This window comes from Halyomorpha halys, unplaced genomic scaffold (assembly GCF_000696795.3).
Source record: "Halyomorpha halys isolate HHAL.00 unplaced genomic scaffold, Hhal_1.1 Scaffold54.1, whole genome shotgun sequence".
Taxonomy (NCBI): domain Eukaryota; kingdom Metazoa; phylum Arthropoda; class Insecta; order Hemiptera; family Pentatomidae; genus Halyomorpha; species Halyomorpha halys.
Window position 1 is genome coordinate 2,038,247 of NW_027108734.1, and position 9,561 is coordinate 2,047,807.

Consider the following 9,561-nt stretch of genomic DNA (forward strand, 5'->3'; position numbering starts at 1 on the left):
TTTCTATTTTTTATTTATTTTATTTTATTTATTTATTTTTTTTTTTACTTTTATCATCCCATAGGCGTTGATGACCAGAGGGTTTTACGCCTTTAAGCAACAATCAACAACAACAACGAACTTAATAACTTCCTTTTTCCTTTAATCTTCCTAGGAAAATCCTGAACATTTAGCGAAAAATCTCATCAAAATCGTATAAGCGGTATGGAAATAAACAAATAACGATATTTATATATTAAATGATAAATAACAGAACCTTGCCACAGTTTTTTTTTCTTTCTATATACACTCACACGCACGCACACACACAGGTACCCTACCGAGAGGAAACGAAAGATTTGAAAGAAAAGTCCTCTAAACTATTACAGGAGGGATCTGGGATCAGAGCCTTAAGACATGGAAGAGAAGAACTAACAGTGAACTGCTTCCAGGGACATAAAACATGATATGAAGGAGTTAAGATGGGCAGGACATGAGGCTGAAAGCAATCCATCAGGATGCCTCTACATAACAATGAATGCCACCATCGCTGACTTGAAACAATGTCGGAGGCCAAAAACTAAATGGATAGACAGAATCGACAAAGATGTAAAAGAGCTGCATGCAGCAAACTGGGAAGCAGTAGCCAAGGATTGGCAAGCGTGTAGAGCCTTTTTTAGTTTTTGGACCTGTCGATTTGTGTTTTGACTTATTTATTCCCTTAACTTATCTATTCATTAAATTATTTATTCATACAAGTATTTCTTTTAACTAACTTTTTTTTTCGTTTTTTAAATCTATTTATTAGTTTCATTTTTTTTAACAGGTAGACAAGTTTAACTGTTTAAGTTCTACAGTAACTAGAAAAAACGAAAATGATGGGAAAATAAAAGCTAGGTTGAAGGCGGGAAATTATAAATTATAAAAATTAGAATTTATAAAACTATTATTCTTCCGACTGTTCATTATGGATGTGAGACGTGGCCTCTTACACTAAAGGATGAACAGCGTCTTAGGGTTTTCGAAAATAAACTATTGCGCGAAATATTCAGACCGAAAAAGGATGAATTAACGGGAGAATATAGAAGATTACACAACACTGAATTAAGGGACCTAGACCCGGTAAATATAATTAAAGTTATAGCATTGTGGTGTATAAGATGGGCGTGTAAGGTTGTAGTGCTTAGTAACGAGCGGATCCATAAAATGTTAATAAACACTGAACCAACGGGTAAACGTACGGGGGTAGACCGAAACGTAGATGGGAGGATTGCGTTAAAACTGATTTAGTGGAATTGTGTTTGGAGGGGCATCACTGGAAAACTGCTGAGAGCGTTTGGTGGTGTTGGCATCGAACCTTCAGGTTATTATTATTATTTATTTGTTTTTCTGTAAACTGTGAATATTATGTCTTTGGTTTGATTTTACATTGCTATCTAATGATTAATTCGTTTAATTTGTTTTACGAATTGAACGTGGGTAGCGGATCACTGGAGAGGGTCTGAGAGAATGAATATCAATTAAATGAAATAAAACTGTCAAATGGAATGAAATTGTTAAACAGAAAAAAACAAAAAAAAAATTAAAATATTTGTATTTGGTGTGTAGAAGAGTATTGATTGTAAAAGAAAAAAAAAAAATTTTTTTTTTGTTATATCATGAAAATATATGTATTGTATATATGTCCGATCATGGGTTGATTGGTATGCTGTGTATTGTAGCAACGCAATGTATTTGGGCAACATGGCTACATAAGAAATTTCTCTCTATGGTGTTAGCTGGTGGGAGTTGAATTTCGTAAATATTTTTTTAAGTCAACTTTCGATTCCATTTTTGTTCGCGATTCCATCGGCTGTTTTTTATAAATTGGTCAATGCTTTATATTAGCATAATTACAATAATAATTAACAACAAGATACAAATTAACAATAATTGTAATCTACAATCTGCTAATTGCTTTGCAATCAGTTGATTAATTGTAGGCTTAGGCAGTGTCGCAGGAGAGCAAATTGATTAATATATTTTATCTCTTGACCACCGCCTCCGTAGTCGGTGTGGGATGTGAGTGATAATGTTCCAGTCGGAGGGTTACGTCGTAAGTTAGTCTTCGGTTGAAATTATTTTATGTTCTGTAGTAGTGACTTGTTGGAATGTTCTTCTTATTATTACATAACGTCCTTAGTCAAGTAGAATATTAATAAATTTTTATACTAGTTGATTTTTCTGAATCTCATAGTTCTATCCATTATTTCTAGATTAGTTTAAATAAAACTACATAATAATAATGAAGGACTAATGAACCTGAAGGTTCGATGCCGATACCACCAAACGCTCTCTGCATACATCCTTCCAGTGATGCCCCTCCAAACCCAATTCCACTTAATCAGTTTTAACGCAAACATCCCATCTAAGTTTCGGTCTACCCCTCGGACGTTTACCCGTTGGTTCAGTGTTTATTAACATATTAGGGATCCGCTCGTTACTAAGCCCTACAAACTTAGACATCTTACACGCCGCAATGCTATAACTTGAATTTTATTTATCGGGTGTCGGTCCCTTAATTTAGTTAATTGTAAAATAAAATTATGTATTCTATCAAATTCTTTTCCATAATCAATAGTATGTTGCGTGTACACCAATTTCGTTGGATAGCACATCTTTAATAATAAATTGTTTCTCTATATTTTCATTTAATAAATTTATTCAATTACAAGAATTAACCGATGTTTCCAAGAAGAATTGGCAGAACTTGCTAACACTCTGGTACAGACCTACCACACAATGGACAATCCACTAAACCCTCAGCGAAGATTCAAAAGGACTTTTGTAAGGGATTTCTTTGAGGGGTTTTTACCCTTACTTCCTTTTTTTTCTTCTTTCTTTAATCATTTTCCCTCTCTCTCTTCCCAAACACTGACCATTCTCATCGTTCAACGGTAGTCTAGTTGAAGAGAAAAATCTTCATTCAATAACATTTCATTTATCAATTAAATATGAAAATTAATTCCATAAATTAAATGTCAGTCTATCATAGATGTTTTTGAAACAATAAATATTTAGATTAATGATTTATTATACTGATGGTTTGAGAGTGGTTTATTTTATTCTCAACACAAACTTCAAATGATTCACTTTTTCTCTCAACATTTTTTCTATTTTTCTTGAAACGTTAGAGATATTTTAAAATAAATAGTTGAGAGAAAAAGTGGATCATCTGAAGTTTGCGTTAATAATAAAATAAATTTTTAATTAAAAAATTATAATATATGATACAAATATATATATACATATTAAGGTTAGATTATTCTGTACATCTTAACGAGAATATTTAAGATTTACAATTTTTCCATATTTAAAATTCAAAGATTTAGAGCAACATAAAAAGAAATTAAGAGAGCCGATTTGTACATGAGTTCCTATACGTTGCCTTTGTTTGATTCTGAAATTTATGCAATTGTTTTGAAATACTCTGTTTTTTTAATTATTTAAATTTGTGAAGTTCCATATGGAAAAGGCATATTATAATTTATTTATTTGTAATTTATTATAATTTAAGAACATAAAGGGTGTTCCATGAATGAGTAATTACATTGTATGAGCAGACACTGAACCTTAAGATTCTCAACACTATGGGATAAAATCAAATTTTGTATTTTTAACTGTTATCCGTTGTTTTTCCCGGAAAAACTAAAATAAAACTACTTTACCCTGTCAAAGAAATCCGCTACCTTGGATTACATCTGGACAAACGACTAACCTGGAATCCTCATACACGTCGTTTCCAACTATTACATCACTTATGAGACAAATGGTCTAAACTTCCAATTCATAACGAAAGTCTGGTCAACATAAAATAGGCCTATCTGGACATACTGAGATGAGCTTTTGGGCTCCACTAAACCTTCGAATTCCTCTCGTATCCAATCATGGCAATCCAAAATTCCTCGTAAAATCTTCAATGCTTCTTACTTTGTCACAAATAAAATCATACATAAAGACCTTAATGCTCCATATGTAACCGATCTAGCCCCAACCAGATATGGCCACGAGACCTGCTAATTTAAAACGTCTTTAGAGTGCTACTGGATAGTTTCTCTAAACTCCTCTATCACTCCATTTTAACTGAGATAAAATTTACTAAGTGTATTATAATGTATATACACAAACCATTTATAACCTTATAATGAATGGTTTGTGTATATGGTAGTTATTTGGTGGATAATTTTAAAATAAGAAAATTTAGATATTTATGCTTTTAAATTTAAAAAAAATAGGTTTTTAACTTATAATTAATGACCTGGGCAGAATAACAAACATAATTTTAAATTTATTTTTATTTTTATTTTTAAAAAAATAACAAAACAAATTTTAAATTTTAATGTGAGGAAGAATTTATAATTGAAGCTGTCCTTGAGGATGGCTGAAATGGCCGAAACGTTGGACTGTTGAAATAAAACAAGACTAATAAGGATACAATTTTAATAAATTATTCTTAAATATATTATTTAATAAATTATTCTTATCATTAAAGTTTTTATCTTTTTTTTAAATATATGTATGGTATAACTGAATTCTAAATACATTAATACTAATTGTCCTTAATTATGGCAGCTTGTATAATTATTATTCAATAAAAGCTATTAAAAAATGTGTATTTTACGTTTGATACAGTGGTACGTCTAGAAAAAATAATTATATATTTTTTTTACAGTATATAAAATTATAATATAATAATATTACAGTGTATATTCCAGGATAAACTGGAAAAGTGATGGTCGTGGCATTTCTCTACTTTAACAAATTTAGCATTGTTATAAGTTTTTTCCAGTATTCTTTATTTTAAATTATATCATGTGTAGATGAGAAAGTGTAATACATTTATTTCTCTCAAAAGCTTACTAAAAGGTCCGCTACGAAATATTAAGGGTAGTCGGTCCAATTAAAAAAAAATACTTGATAAAAATAATGAGGGGTCCCTTGTCAAGCCTAATGACTGTCTTTGTCAAACCTAAAATAAATTCAATACTTAACCCTAAAAGGGTTAGGCTTTATTATAACGAAGGTGGGTTTTTACATTTTAAATTTAGTGTCGATCGTTTACATGCACCTCACCATTTTAATTATGTTCCGCACTAAAAATAATTTAGGTTATGGTAAAATAAAATGCATAGTCATTAGTGAGAATGAAAATGGGATGAAGTTAATTAAAGTAATGTTTTATGAGTGATTAAGTTTCTTTATTATATTCTAAAAAATAAATAATTAAAAAAAAATAAATCATCAAATTAAAATGACAGAGACGATTATGATTAAGATCAACATTTTTTTTTTTTTTTTTGGCTTTACATGTAAAGTTGCTTATTTCCTATTTATTTTCCTAATATCCTTCTGAAAATATTAAAATTTAAAGTTTGTTCTAGAGTGCTGGCCGAATCATGGGTTGTATAGAATAGAAGCTTTATGTTCGTCGTATTTATCAAGTCATGGATTCTATAAATATTAGCTCTTTAAATATGATTATATTTTAGAAATGTTATATTAATTTTATATTTTTTTGATGAACCTTAACCCAAGTTTGATAGTAATTTAATATGTGAATTACTGTAAATATTCACTAATGCAGTTAAAGAAGCGTTCTGATACCTAGCCTACTATTTTCGCACTGTATAGTAAAAAAAGAATTGGGCATGAAGTGGCTCCTTGAGGTACACCACAAGTTAATATATTGTACCTCGATTTAATCTAATATTTCCTAGTTTTGATGTTTACTAAGTCATAGAAATTATTTTAAGTTTTTCAATTAAAATACATGCTATATTATGTTATGAATCCTATTAAAAACCTTCTAATCATCTTTCATCATCACCTGTCCTAATTTTTTTTATTTATTTAAAAAAAAAATTCATAACTCCCTTCCTGGAGTCCTAAAAATCCCATTTCTGACATATAGGGAGGATTCTCTATTCATATTCTAACCATTCTGATGTATCAAATTTTTATTTCTTGGGAAAGCCTCGGAAATAAAAGTCGACCCTGCAGGCCGGATTCTAACCGATGGAGTTACAGTCACGGTAAAGTTTGTACTTAAACTCGCTTAGCTACGTACGAGCATTCCAGCAGTTCCATATTATTTGCCAATCCTTCCTTTTGAAAACCTTTCTCTAACTTGTTTCCTTTCTTATTTTATCTCATTTTGATCACAGTTGTCTAGTACAAGGTGGACACACATGTACTTGAAGGGAAATTAAATCGTCGTATAATTAATGTTTGGGGTTCTCAGACTCATATGTACTGACTATTACACCCTAAATGGCTTAATCTTTCTTTCCGACAACAATAATTTCTTAATTCATTCATATTCCAATACATGGGAAATAATATAACTCCTTAAATTTCATTCCTTTATCCATGTTTGATGGAGTCGGAATAAGCTTCCTTTAACGAATCCTTTCTTGTCCGTGCATCCACCTTTTAGAGTTTTTTCTTTATGTACATTAGTAACACCTCTTCGCTTCAAACATCCACTATTTCTACCCTTTTTTAAATAAAATTCATCCAATATACAAATATAAAATTTATTTATTGGTAATCTAATATTTTGAGTTACATAGCTAGACCATAAACAATCATTTATGTTTTTACTCTTAGGGGACTTTAGTCCCAGAATAAAGATAATTTGTTTTCAATTTATAATTTTTATTTGTATGTTATACGATTCGAGGATAACTTAAATTTGTTACTTACAAATGTTTCTTTTGAATTGTGAACTCCTTCGTCCGATTTATTCGGTTTAGTGGTTGGTGCCCTAGTGCTGACATCACGCACTCAAAAGACACGAGCGAGATAAGAAAACCCTGTGAGACACCAGAAGAAGGTTGTAGGCTTGGGACGTGCCTTCATTTGTTTTGGGCTAAATCGTGTGCTTGTCGGGCCCCCCTCCTTCGCCTGACAAACATTTATAGCGACCCCTGTGCAACCTTACGGGGAGGGGGTGAAGAGAGCTGACACCAACTCCATCCCTCCTCTCTGTCTCTTTCAGATATATTTTTTTTTTAAATCCAGATACTATAATTTTGTTTTTATTCAATCTTTACCGAGGCAGCTCATTGAGTAAATCACTGCTGTCTCGTGTCCGGGTTCAAGTCCTGCTCAGGAAGATAATAATTTATTCTGATAAATCAGCCATTTTATTGTTTTTTTATCTTTTAAATCTTCATTTGATTCCTAATTCATTATAAAAAAAATAATTTATTGTACTTTTTGTTAATCTAAAAATTGAATTTTAACTCACTCGTATATTCTATTTCGAAATTATTAATTTTTAATGTATTTATTTTTTTAATAATTATTATTTTATATTTGCCCTTGTGGAGTGTTGCCAATGTGTTTAAAATTTTACATCAGGCCCTGGCGATAAAGTGCAAGACAATCGATGATATGAACCTACATTACAAGTGGGATGAATCAACAATTACGGACCATACAGTATACCATAATAAACCAGATATTCTCCTTATTACCAGATATTACCTTAGATCTAAGAAAAAATAAAGCGGAATCCCAAAGAATAATACTACAATTTCCACTGTGTGAGAAAAACTGAGAAAATATCATGAATTGGCGATTGGGTTGAAGGAACTGTATCATTTGGAGGGTGCTACCACTATTCCAATCATTATATCCATTAATGGTCTCGTACCAAATTCCACAGTGGTTTGATGTGCTAAGAGAGGCTCTCTACTAGAGAGGCTAACAGTCGGTTCTCTTATACACATCATATATTGTGCGAACAACTTTAAATCTTTGAAACAAAAAAAAAATAACAAAAATATGAAGGTGGTTTGACTTCTAGGTTCCCCACCTCAATTATTCGACCAGCAATAGCGAGAAAACCCGACCATAATTATGATTAAACAAATCTCTGCATGGGAGATTCTATAGTTAACCGAACGAAGCCTTCATAGACAATGACAGATCAGTCGAAATCTGGGTGGGTATTCTCCGAGACAGAGGGGTTTGTAGTTGCCATTCAAGCAATTGTTATTGCTACTCGATCATACGGAAGGCATGTTCTAAAGGACACTACAATATGCAACTAATATAGATTATGCTCAACCCAGTTGGAATCAATACAGCATAACACAGGAGGATCAAGCTGTATAGGGAAGAATCCATTATAACTGACCACTCAGTGTACCATAACTAACCAGACATATTCTTCATAAACATGAAAGAAAATAATACCACGGTTATAGATATTGCGATTCCAAACCATTACCATTCGGAATCTGTAGTGGCAACGCCAAGAACAGATGGATTGGAATTATCACTTAACGTGCTAAGAGAAGCTCAACAAGCGGTTCTCTTAGATAGAACGAGAATCGTACGGGAATTCTTAAATGTTTGATTAGTGATAACAATATGTTATTGTTACCAGTTAATGAACAATAAGGAGAAAACAAAATCTAATTTTAAAAGTTGTTTTAATCAGGCAATTGTTTTAAATTTTTAATAAGAAATTGTGATATCTTCATTAAGTGTTGGATGCATAGGATGAATTTGAGATTTTTTTGTAGATATCTGATGACGTGGTGACAACTCCAAAACGTTGTATTACTAATTAACAAATTATTTAATAATAAAATAATTAAAAGAAGGAAGAGTACATTTTCATTCACAAGATTTAATTATATATGAAACTCTTTCAGTAGAATGTATAACTTTAAGGTTGTTAAATATAATAAAAATATCTAATATTGAATTTAACAAACTTCGGTTTGAGCCCTTAATATAAAAAAAATTATAGAGATGTTTTCCCTTAACCAAAATCTTTTTTCAAACAACAATAAATCTTTTTTTTTGGTTAATTTTATGAAAATAATATTAAATACTTTCAATTTTATTTCAGAGATTCAGTTTTTCAAGTAGCAGTATTTTTTCCAGAATTCGAGGAATAATAATTTATGAATAAAGTTTTACAAATATCATGAAAACTACTATTCTTAGGAAAATAATCATTATAATATACTTTATGGTGTATCTAACGAGTTTCAAATTAAGCCCTGATTGACAACACATCAAATATTTCTTAAGAAATCATAATTTCCTCAATGACTCATGTTCAAGGTATAAAGTCAGAATTGTGTCAAACTATTTATAAACTACGCCAATAAACAAGTCATTGATAATCAACTTATTTGGAAATAAAATATGGGTGTGTGAAAAACTGAAACTCGGAAAAATCTTGAATTATAGTCATAAGTAAAATTTAAATATTACAGTTTTGACTATTATAGTGTTGTGGAGGCTATACAATTTTTAACTTAGATAATTACAATATGTATTGATCTAAAGTAATACAATTGATATTTTAATTAACAACTACTAAAATGAAAATAAAGTAAAAAAAATAGAAATAAAATGATAAATATTAAAAAAAATTAATATAATAAAATAAAAAATAATAATAATAAAAATAACTAAAAGGATTTTGAAGTGAATAATAAAGCTGCAAATTTACAATTAGTGAATTAATATAATGAGAATAAAACAAGATGATATAAAATATTATAAAAACAAGGA